General features: G+C 37.1%; 1 protein-coding gene across 5 annotated transcripts in view; it reads right to left on the bottom strand.

Moving 5' to 3' along the window:
* Window positions 1–13,249, bottom strand: part of Zc3h12b (zinc finger CCCH-type containing 12B) — a 485,919-nt gene that overhangs the window by 454,973 nt on the left and 17,697 nt on the right. The window lies entirely within an intron of this gene.

The following is a 13,249-nucleotide window of genomic DNA, read 5'->3' as shown; positions in this document are numbered from 1 at the left end:
TAAGCTGATACCAAAATCTGAGAAAGATCCAACCCAAAAAGCGGACTACAGGCTAATCTTGTTAATAACCATAGAAACAAAAATCCTATATAAGATACTGGCAAAAAATACAGCAAGTCATCAAGAAGATTATACATGATGACCGACTAGGATTCATCCCAGGGATACAGAGATGGTTCAACATAAGTAAATCACTAAATGTCATACACCAACCATATCAACAAAACCAAAGACAAAAATTACATGATCATGTCAATAGACACAAAAAAGCACTGACAAAGTCCAACACCCACTCATGGTAAAAACTCTACAGATAATTGGAATAGATGGTCTTTATCTCAATCTGATAAAAGCCATTTATGACAAGGCATCAACCAACATCATGTTAAATGGTCAAAACCTGAAAGTTTTCACTCTAAACTCAGGAACATGATAAGTATGCCTACTATCACTACTCCTACTTAATATAGTTCTGGAAACATTAGGCAGAGCTATTACACAAGGGAAAGAAATAAAAGGAGTAAGGATAGGAAAGAAAGAATTTAAATTATCATTATTTGCAGATGACACAATACTCTACATAGAAGGCCCCCAAAATTCCTCCAAAAGACCTTTAGATTCAATAACCAAATTCATTCATGTAGCTGGATATAAAATCAACACTTAAAATTCAATACCATTCAAGTACACTAAAAACAAACTCACTGTGAAAGAAATTAGGGAAACCACACATTTCACAGCAGCATCAAATAAATGAAATACTTAGGAATCAGTGTAGCAAAGGGTTATGGCTTATATTTAGATGGCCCCCCAAAGCCTCATGCAGTCATAGGTGCGGTTTTTTCAGAGGTGCATGGATCTCAATTGTGTGATGCTGAAATTGATTCATGGTGCAATTCTAGACTCAAGGTCACTAGAACTAAGGGTGTGAGTGTTGCCCACCCTATGTAGTGCAGATAACATAAAGGGGCAGGAAAACACTGTTAAGGTTCCTTTGTTGCTTTTGCTATATTGTGGCCAACATGAACTGTTCTCCTTTATGATGGCCACCCTGCCTTTGATCCAGCTTATTATGGCTGAAACCTCTGTAAACTGTGAGCTAAACAAACCTTTCCTCCTTTAACTTTGGGTGTCAGGTAATTTGTCTCAGCAAAACAAAAAAGTAAGTAAGACATAAAGGAAGTAAAAGATGTTTACACTGAAAATTACAGTACTCTGAAAAAAGGAGATCAAAGATGATATAAAAAATAAAAAGATATCACTTCCTCTTCCGTAGGAAGAACCCACATATAGAAAATGGCCATATTCCCAAAATTGTTTGTTTTTTGTTTATTTTATTTTTTTCCAAAATTGTTATACACATTTAATGCAATTGCAATCAAGATACCACCAGCATACATCATAGAAGTAGAGAAAACATTTCTAAACTTCATTTAGAACCAGAGGAGACCTATAATAGCGAAAACAATTCTGGGCAAAAAAGTCAAGGCAGAAGGCATCACAATCCCTGATTTGAGATTATACTACAAAGCTAATGTGATAAAAATAATAGCACGGTACAGCAAATAGACTCAAGGATCAACGGAACAGAGTAAAAGATGCAAACACATTCAGCCACCTTATCTTTGACAAAGTGGCCAAACACATTTACTGGAAAAAAGACAGCCTCTTTAATAAATGGTGCTATAAGAACTGGCTTTCTACATGCTGAAGACTAAAACTAGACCCGTTTCTATCACCATGCACTAAAGTAAAATCAAACTGGATCAAAGATCTAAATATTAAAACAGAAACATTAAATCTTCTAGAATTGAGAATAGGTAGAACTCTTGAAGACATAGATATTGGTAAAGATTTCATGAACAAAATCTTGATCATATGGCAAATATTATAAAGAATCAACAACTGGGATCTCATCTTATGAAAAAGCTTTTGCACAGCAAAGGAAATCATCAAGAGAGTAAAGAGACACTCCACAGAGTGGGAAAAATTTGCCACCTGTTCTGCAAAGGACTATATCTTAAAGATTAAAGAACAAAAACATATTAATAAACAAACAGACATAAACAAAAGAACACCCAAACAATAGAAGCAATACAGAATTTCAGACAAGGTGACAGGAAAGTAACAATGCTTGTTGTATTATATATTGTTATCTTCAAATGGGTTACTCAGTTAAAAATATATAGGTATGTAAGATTGATCAAACAATTAAACATTAACTGTTCCTTTCACTAAAGCATTAGAAGTCAGTAATACAACTCTCTCAGCTATCCAGTGTATGCAAATACACATATACTTTATTTATTTATTTATTTATTTATTTTCCCTTCTTTCTTTTTCTCTTTCCCTCATCCCAGTTGTACCTTCCCTTTGAGCAATTTCTTTCCCTTTCAAAATATCTATTATACCTTTCAGATTTTATTTAATCTTTCAGATTCTTACACTAGTGAGACAATATGGTATTTACACATGCAGGTCTGATTTATTTCAACTATGAGCATGGAATATAGTTGCATCCATTTACCCATGAAAACCTCATTTATCTTTCTTTATAGCGGACTAATATCCCATTATGTAAAAATACCACAGTGATATATGTGCACCATGATTATAGCTGCTCAATTTGTGATAGCTAAATAGTGGAAGGAACTCAAATGCCCATTAACTGAGGAATGGATAAAAAAGGACTATATCTAGAATACATAAAAAAACTAAAAATAAACCAGACCCCCCTCAATTTACAAACCCAGCCCAATATTGGCATCTAAAATGAATAGACACTTTTCAAATGAAGAACTAGGAATTGCAAACAAATATATAAAAAATATTCAACATCACTCGTCATACAAGTGATGCGAATTAAAACAGCACTGAGATGTCATCTCACTCTAGAAATAATGGTTACTATCAAGAAATTAACCAATATCAAATGCTGGTGGGGCTATGGGATAAAAGGAACCATTTTCCACTGTTGGTGGGAGTGTAGAATGGGGCAGTCATTGTGGAAATCCGTATTCAGTTTCCTCAAAAAAATAAAACTGGAGGTTCTATTTGACCCAGCTATTACGCTTTTTGGTATTTTCCTGAAAACATAAAGTACCACACCGATATATGCACACCAATATTTATAGCAGCATGGACTGTAATAGCTAATATAGTCATACAGTAATATAGTTAATATAAATGGCCCATATAGTGAAAATTGCCCTTTCAAAGTTGTTATACAGATTTAATGCAATTCTGATCAAAATACCAATAACAAACCTCATATAAGTAGGGAAAATAATCCAAAATTTTATTTGGAACCTAAAGAGATGTAGAATATCAAAAGCAATTCTGGACAACAAAGACAAGGCAGGAGGCTCCACAACCCTTGACTTGAAATTATACTACAAAGGTACTATTGTAAAAACAGCATGGCAGTGTAAAAAAAAAAAACCAAAATAAAATAGACCCAGGTATCAAAGGAATTGAATATAAAATACAGAAACAACTCCTAAAACACTCAGCTACCTTATATTTGATAAAGTTGACAAATACCTACACTAGCAGAAAAATGGCCTCATTAATAAATGGTACAGAGAAAAACTGTCTTTCCACATTCCAGATATTAAATCTAGACCCATATCTTTCACCATTCAGTCAAGTAAAATTGAAATGAATCAAATATCTAAATCTTAAAACAAAAACACTAATTCTGCTGGAAGATATAATAAGTAGAACTCTTGAAGACATTGGTGTAAGGCAAAGATTTTGTGGACAAAACTCTGACCATACAGGAAATATTACAAAGAACCAACAACTTGGATCTCATCTTATTAAAAAGCTTTTGCACAGCAAAAGCAACTACCCACAGAGTGAAGAGACAATTCAGAGTGGGAAAAATATTTTCACAGGTGTTCCTCAGACAAAGTATCAATCTCTAGAATATATAAAATACTAAAAAATATCAGACCCCCCCCCAAATTTAAGGACCCAATCCATATGTGCATCTGAAATGAATAGACATTTCTTGGATGCAAAATACAAGCAGAAATGAAAAAAATGCAACATCACTGATCATTCTAGAGATGCAAAATAAAATAACATTGAGATGCTATCTCACTGCAGAAAGAATGGCTATTATCATGAAATCAACCAATATCAAATGCTGGTGGGGCTGTGGGTAAAAAGGAACCTTTCTCCACTCTGGGTGGTAGTGTAGAGTGGTACACCCACTGTGGAAATTAGTATAGAGAGTCATCAAAAAACAAAGACAACAAGTTCCATTTAACACACCTATTTCTCTTCTTGGTATCTTGGTATCTGAAAGGATTAAATGCATTATACCACAGCAATATATGCACACCAGTATTTATATAAGCACAGTTTTTAATAGCTAAGTCTTGGAAAGAGCCCAGATGTGCATCAGTAGATGAGTGGATAAAGAAGATGCAGGGTTTTTTTATTATACCATGGAGCGCTACTCAGCCATAAAGAAGGATAAACTTGAGACATTTCTTGGCAAATGGATGCACATGGAGACCATATTCTTAAGTGAAATACATTGTACATACATGTTTAAATATCACATTGTTTCTCTGGTGTGAGAAACTGACAGGATAAATGAGGACCAAAACATATAATAGATATTTTGAAATAGGTAGAAAATATTGAATGGGGAAAGGGAACATGGGAGGGTGAAGGGGAAAGGTAGGAAGGGAAAATCTAAAACAATAGAAGCTAAAATGGAAACAAAGCCTTTGTAAATAAGGATGGGAAGAGGAGTTGAAGGGAGGGGAGGGGATTGGAGGAAAAAGAATTAAGCTCTATCACATACAGGTACAAATTCCCTATGATGAGTACTACATATCTATATTTATATCTATATCTATATAATGTATGAATAAAGTTGATTTTTTTAAAAATTCAGTGGGTCATCATGGCGATACTCTTGGCAGAGACTTGCCTTTTTCACTTTTTAGAGCTGCATTGCTTGGCTTGTGGCCCCTCCTCCATCTTCAAATTCATCACTTTAATATCTTCTTTAATTCATCACATTGCCTTTTCTCTGGTCCCATCTTTTTGTGCCTCCCTCCTACAATGACACACATGATGCCAATAAGGCACCGATAGATAATCCAGAATAATCAGCCCATCTCAATGTCTTTACTTCAACAACATCTGCAAAGTCCTTCTACCACATAATATTCACAAATTCCAGGAATTAATACTAGATAAATTTAGGAACCGTTATACAGTCTACCACCAGGAACAAATGTAAAGTCTGCATCTAGTTTGAAAAACCTCAACCATTTCTAGCTTAAAGTAGGAAAAAAACATGGATCTATAGTAGTTTATTTGAAAACAAGAAGAGCTGATATAATCAACATGTTCACCAGCATGATTTGTTTATCAAAAGCTTACTGTGTTTATTGAAAGAAGTAGAGGGCACAGAATGAGAATGAGAACAGGCTTACTCAGATCACTGATGGAATATTATGTCTATTTCCACAACGAAAGAGATACAATAAAAAACTGATGTTTATCCAGCGGAAGTCAGGGTAACGAATGACTTATACATTTTATACCATAGTAGATAACTAATATCTATAGTAATATGCCAAGCACTGTCTAAATACATTATATGCATTGGCTCATATAATTCTTTCAACAACTCTGTAGTAGATATTATGCACTTTTACCATTTTCCAGGAGAAGAATTAAGTAAGGCACAAATGAAGTTAAATAACTTGCTCAGAATCACCCATAGCACTAAAATGACAGGTGATATTTAAACCCAGACAATTTGGCTCTGGTGTCCACAGCTCGCCAACTGCTTATTATCTTTCTAAGGAACCAGAGAATGTTGGAGCTATTTCAAGAGGTGAGAAAAACTGCTCTTACATTACTCAAGTACCATCAGATAGAAGAGGATTTAGACATAGCCTGTATCACTATACAAAGACCAAAAGTAAGAGCTATGAATTATACATTTGAAGTAGTTAATAGGTCATCATGATAGTTAACTGACTGTGTCAGCTTAAGTAAGAATAACCCAAATAAATTGTATCAGCATAGTTCTGGGTGTAGCTGAAGGGATTTACTAAAGATAGAAACACCACCCTTGCTGTAAGTGGCACCAATCAGTAGGTTTGTCACTTGAATGGAATACAAGGGAACTGAGCATGGAAGGTTCTTTTCACTTCTTTAGAGGAAGTAGTCTTCACCTTCACCTTGGATGTTCTCTCCTGGCTTCCAGTGCAGACCCTTCAACCTTCCAGTGAGGATTCTTCAGGCTTCCACAACAGACTCATCACCTTTCCATCACAGACCCTTCAGCCTCCTGATATGGACTTGTATGGAACACTGCAGTGAGCTCCAGGCTTTCAACTGGATCCTCTAGCTCTCCAGCACAAAGACAGATCTTTTGCACTCTCCCACACCTGACTCTGTTGGCAACTACTGCAAGCTTGCCTTGTATATCCTTTTTTAAAATATATCTTGAATTAAGACTATCTCTTTAGTAAGAAATGACTAGTATAGATTTTAGTACCAAGAGTGGCTCAAGAGAAACAGAATTATAAAGGTGAAATTCTTCAATGGTTTTAGTGTTTCTGGAGTTGTATCTCTAACTTGATGAGAACTAAACATGTCATAGTCTCTCGTGATAATTCGGGGCACACTGTCAATCTTTGGTGTGAAGTGCTGAAAGCACTATGCAATGTACATCTATCTGATTATCATAAGTCAGCACTTGTGAGATGTAAGGAATGGAGCAACTCCATATATGATGCTTGTGAATATTTTTGGCAACGTGGGAAATATAAAGATGCCGGCTGCTTGCACTTAGCATCTCTGGACAAACTAGTGAAGGAAAATAATGAGCTCAAAATGTGCATAGGAAACCTACAGCCTTCTAACTGCGAAGACAATAGAAAAGATGGCCTAAAGGCATCACAAAAAATAACAGAGCCTCACACTTTGAAGTCTCAAAAATACAAAGGTAAAGGACTTTGCTTTGAGAAGATACCCCCAGAGCAACATGTTCCAGAATGGCAATCACTTAGATTTGCCAATGGGGACTGTGTTCACAGTCCTCACCAATCCAGGCACTCAACTCCTGCAACCAAAAGTGGAGGAAGCCTGGCTACTGCTCCAGCTGGGGCCAAACCTTGGGGCCATCCACATGGAATTAGTTTTAGGCACATGCAGGATGCATGAGCTGTGGAACCAGAAATGTTTCCATCCAGACTACAGAGGAAGGCCTGGGAGGTCAGACAATGTACCTGAGAGGGCAATATGTGAAGGAGTGAGTGTGCACCTAAAGGTGCAGTGGGTATTCCAGAAGCATGGTGAAGCCAGGAACATGGATTATCTGAGGAAACTCACAAGAAGTGAGCAGAACCAGCCCAGTAGAGAAGCCATGGGAGTTACAACAACAAGAGGTGCCACAGGGACAGAGCCACTCAAGCTTTTTAGAAATCACACGTTGCCACAGATTGCACTGGATCCTGGACATAGACAATGGTTGCCTTGCTGGATTGTGGTCTTGCTTTGCTCCCATTCCTTTTTATCTCCCTATGTGTATCTTTCTGGAATGAAAGTGTTTATTTTGTGCGTTGTATGTTTGACATGCTTAACTTTCTTTTTGTTTGTAAGGGGACTCTCAGGTAGGAGTTTGCCTTAAATCTCAGAGAAGACTCTCGACTTCAGCAGTGCTGAAAGTGTTAGGACTTTAGCAACTCTTAGAGATGGACTATATGCCTTTTGCATAAATGGATGCACATGAGTCTTTGGGGGGTCAGGGGCACAATGTTATGACATATCTAATTTTACAAACAAAGCCTTATCAGTCATACGTGGGGAGTTTCTAGGTGGCTGGATTAGGGTGTATGAAAGCGGACTAACTGTGTGATACTGCGTTACATGCTGTGGACTGTTTCTCCACTGCCAAGTCCCTGTGCCGTGGCACCATGCCCTGGAACCGGCTGATTATGAATTAAAACCTCTACAAACTGTAGGCCAAAGCAAACCTTTCCTCATTTAACTATGGGCATTGGGTATTTTGTCCCAGCATTAATAAAAGTAACTGAGACAGTCATTTTAAATCTGATTTGTGGGACTGTAAATTTCTTCTCAGTAGATATGAAGTTGAAGAAACAGTTATTGAAGATGTTCCAGAATCTAGATGAAACACTTGAAGATTACAAATCTGAGAACTAAACAAGGTTCACTGCTACATCATGGGAGGAGACTTACACAGTTTGCAAAAACTATCCAGGGTCAATGTGTCCACTGACCTTGCTTTTTCCATTGACCTGGCTTCCTCAATGTCAGGTTCTCACATCATGCTGTTTCTGTGTTTGAGCCTGCCAACCATGGACGGAAACTCCTGAAACGGTGAGCCAAAGTAAGCCTGTCCTTTTAAAATCTTGGTAGTCAGTTATTGTGTCACAATGACTAGCAAGGTGACTAAGACAGTAAGGAAGGTATTCATGTTGTGGGCTGGTTGAATATGGAATGCTAAAGGCCAAGAAGAGAGAAGTGCGTGTCCGTACTGGGAGAGAGCCAGCACTGGATGACACAGCCCATGAAAAGTTTAGGTAGTATCCCGGGAGAGGGGGCAGCCTAGAACAAAGTGTCAAGTGAGTAATCCATTCAGGCTACTATAACAAACTGCCATAAGGTGAGTAGAGTATCTTATAAGCAACAGAAATTTATTTCTCATACTTCTGAAGGTTGAGATATCCACGATAAGTGAATCAACAGATTCAACATCTGGTGATAGCCACTTCCTAATTCATAGGCCATTTTGTCTCTATGACCTATCATGATAGAAGGGGCAAAAAAACTCTCCTGGGTCTCTTTTGTAAGAGTAGTTACACCACTCATGAGGGTTGTGGTCTCATAAAATGATCAATTTTCAGAATCCTCACCTCCTAGCACCTTCATATTAACAATAAGGTTTTGATAAATAAATTTGGAAGGTCCACAGACATTCAGACAATAGCAGTGAGGATGATATCCATGAGGGAAAGGTCCTTAGAATAGGCAGCCCATCTAAGATAAGGTATCATTCCCATGACGAAGGAAATGATACCCTCATACATGGTAGAAATAGGAGATTGGTTATAAGGAGAATTTTTCCAGTAATCAAATATATTACGTATAATGGAAGTCAGGTTTCTTACTGTTACAGATAAATCTATAACAAATTCTGTCCTATTAGATAGGATTTGGATTGAATTAATGACTTTTAATATACACAGATAGATATAGAATAAATATGTATGTAAATAATTGTGTGTACAATCTTCAAAAATACAAAGTTCATAAAAGTCACTGAGAGAGTAGGAAATTGTTCCAGTCAGAAAGAGACTAAAGGCCGGGCGTGGTCATGCACACCTGTAATCCCAGCACTCAGGAGGCTGAGGCAGGAGGATCATTGCAAGTTCGAGACCAACCTGGCTACAAAGTGAGCTCAAGTCCAGCCTGAGCTACATGGTGAGACCCTGTCTCAAAAAGACAAAAAAAAAAAAAAACAACAACAGAGAGACTAAAGAAATATAACCACTAAATATAACACATGATTCTGAACATTTCTTTTCTCCATGAAGAACATTATTGAGACAACTGGTAGAATGTGAATGAGATATAAGCATTATATTGCAGTATTATGCCACTATTAATTTTTTTATTTTTCTGAATTTTTTGTGGTCGTTGAAGACAATGCCTTTGTAGGATATTCACTTTCAGGGATGATAGGACATCAGGTCAGCAATTTACACCCAAAATTTATTGTTGAAAAAGTTATTAGAGGTTGGGCATGGTGGCACATGCCTATAATCCCAGCACTCAGAAGGCTGAGGCAGGAGTATCATCCTGAGTTTAAGGCCAGCCTGAGCTACAAAATCGAGTTCAAAGCCAGCCTGAACTACACAGTGAGACTGCCTCAAAAAAAAAAGTTATTTAAAATATATATACAACTTGCCCTAAATTTGTGATGGCTTCAAAAATTTATGCACGAAAACAAAAACCCTTAGAAGTGCAGTTTCTTTTCACTTTAAAATTATACTAACAAGCCTGTCTGAAGTGTATAATCAGTACTGTCTAACAGTATTCCATTTCCCTAGATGTTTCACGCTCTCACTTATTACGATTAATATTTCCCATATCCTTTATCCTCAAATCTTCAATTCTTTAAAACCTTCTGCCCCTTCTTATTCTAAGGTGATAGCCTTGATACTAATATCAAATAAATGCTATCAAAAGAGAACTTCATCATCTTTTCTGAACAAAGTTCCTCATTCTACCTATACTGATAGATTATATCTCCTACCCTGCTACTGTTACCAAGGTCAAGTCCTTCATCTGCACACTGAATCTCATTTTTCCTGTTTTTGTATCATGAATATTTTTCCTCTCTACTGGATAATTCCTTCCAGCATATAAGCATTCTCTCTTCTCTTTCTTTTTTTTGGAAAAGGAAACACTTTCGCTTCCATCCATTTCTTCGCTTCACTTCACAGAAAATTCCTCCAAATAATTATCCCTTCTCCCTTATTCCATTACCTTGTTTGTCACTCTCTTGAACCTTTTCCAATTAGTCTTTCGATTTCAGATCTCCAAGGATCTCTCTCTCACTGATATCAACAATAATCTCCACATTAACAAATCTTATAGTTAATTTTTCATTGTACTTGATGTGTCAGCAACATCTGTGCAATTGGTCATTCCTTTATTCTGGAAATAACTCCTTCACTTGGGTTTCAGAACAATTACTTTCCTCCCATATTACTAGCTTCAGTCCTTGCTTCAAGATGGAAACAACTGAAAATAATTTGCTTTGTATAGAAAGGCAGACGTCTGGTAGCAAAGTTTTGGGAACCCCAACTTCTATTCCACGACTAGGACACCATTTTTTGTTTTATTTTGTTTTCCTTTACTAAATCCTTTACTGTCTGAATTCTAAATATTGCAATGTGCCAAGAATAGTCCTTGGAATTCTTCTCTAGATATCCTCATTTCCTATGAACTTTTTATTAAGTTTCATGGTTTTAAAACCTTTCATAATCTAAGGACTCCCAAATTTTAACACCATGCCTGAAGTATAAATTTGAAAGTCTAATTGTGTACTAGGCATCATCACTTAAATTCCCTCAAAGTTAACATACCTACAGCATAAGGCTTAATTGCAAGCCCCAGCCCCACCAAATCTGGTCATCCTCCATGACCTCCCTTCTCTGTTGATAGTGTCAACACTTACTTTGTTGCTTAGTCTAAAAGTTTTAGAATTACCCTTGATTATCCTTCTCTCATATCCCAAATGCAATTCACCAGTAGCAAATATTGTTAGTTTGACCTTTAAAATATATCCCATATCTCTGGAAGAAGATGCCGTAACCTACCTCCCTATTTCTCCCCCTCTAAATACTCTGAAAATTTTTGAACAGAAAAGAAAAAGAGAGTCAGAAATATGAAAAGAATGTTAGGGACCTCATGCTTTGAGGGATAACAACTACATGACAACCCAGACTTTTTTTTTGTATCTGCAAATATCCCAGAGGGAGGCACCAGGGAGGCATGCAACCCATAAGGAGCAAAAGGCAAACAGTACACCTCTGTTAAGTCTCGAGTTTGCATTCTCGGTTGTTCGAGAAATTTTTCTTAGAACCTAACTAATAATTTTTTTTTTTTTTTTTTTTTTTGGTTTTTCTCCGGTACTGGGAACCGAACTCACGACCTTGTGCTTGCCAGGCAGGCGCTTTGCCGCTGAGCTAAATCCCCAGCCCCCCTAACTAATAATTGTTTGCGGAAATCCACGCAATTTCATGAAAACGGTAATTATCCTCAACACCTGTTTTTTGTTTGTTTGTTTGTTGGGGTTTTTTTTGAGGTTTGCAAGTAGCCAATTAGACAGTGTTACTTAGTTGTCCTTGCCCTGCAGATGCATCAGCATTCCCGCATCAAAAAAGTTGCTGTACTGCGTCTACCTATCTCAGGTATTCTTGGTCTTTTTCTTCATAAAGCCCTAGGATCGCTAAGAGGCTTCCAAAATGCCCTGCACCTTCTAAGGCTTTATTAATACAGTATTTTATTAAATTAATGTACATAACTGCAGATAGCATAGCATATTTAGGGTTTAAACTATAAAAATATGCATTTGCAGGCATTTTTCTGACCATATCTGAAATTTGTGGTTTTACACAATTCATGGGTGCTCTAGAAGTGTAACCCCTGGGAATTTCAGGATTCTACTGTAACTAAGAACAAGAAAATCACAAAATAAAACCTATTTTCCTTGTTCTAAATACTTGGAAGAGAAACCCAACAGACCTACTGTGCTGTCTCAGTCCTCGCTTGCGAATGGAAACACCTGAAAGTAATCTGCCTTGCTCAGAGGCAGACTTCAGGTGCAAAACCTTGACAAACCCAACTTCTCCACAACCTGGACACCAGCAGGTGTACTGATCCACCCACAGAAGGAATTTCAAAGTTGTGCCACGCCATCCTAACTTCCAATCTACAACCATTATGTTGGCAGCCCACAGGGGCAGCAACAAATCCCCAGCAGACCAACCCAATCCTGGCTTAATATAAGTGGCATTTATAGCCTGGTTGGCCAAACTGCAATGGCAATGTCAACGTGCTGGATCTACCTACTCTCCATGCTGTACCTAGGACACCACCATCTCCTAGTACTACATGTAGCAGCATAAAAAGATTCAGTCCCACTGCCTTCTGCTTCAACTCCTATGAGCAAAGGTAGCTTAATGACACCAGATAACCCAAGAAAGTGCTGTAAGCCCCAGAAGTTGATACCAATAGGAAATAAGCAAGATCTGCAGCAGTGTCAGAAGAACAAAACAGATCAGACTAATACGGAAATGGCTCCAAAAATGGCTCAATGATAGTTTTATCATTGAACCAGAAACCCAAAAAGTAGGCCAGGACCTGTATTCTAAACCTGGACTGCCTGATTGAAATAGGATCAAGAGATTTCTAAAATAGTAACAAAATGTCCAAGATGCAATGGAAAACCCATTCCTCATACCAAGAACTGGGAAAATTACAAATTGAATAATATAAAACAATTGACTAAACAATATCAAGATAACGAGAATCAAGGACTTTAAAACCACTATCGTAAACATGCTTCAACAAATAACTAAAACTCGATTGAAGTAAATAGAAAAAATAGAAAATGTCAGCAAATAAATGAGTTAAGGTTTTTAAGACAATCAAATGCAAGCTATAAAACTGT

The sequence above is a fragment of the Chinchilla lanigera genome, unplaced genomic scaffold, assembly GCF_000276665.1.
Source record: "Chinchilla lanigera isolate Chin_1 unplaced genomic scaffold, ChiLan1.0 scaffold00074, whole genome shotgun sequence".
Lineage (NCBI taxonomy): Eukaryota > Metazoa > Chordata > Mammalia > Rodentia > Chinchillidae > Chinchilla > Chinchilla lanigera.
The sequence above is the reverse complement of the archived record's forward strand: the minus strand, read 5'-3'. Positions and strand labels throughout refer to the sequence as shown.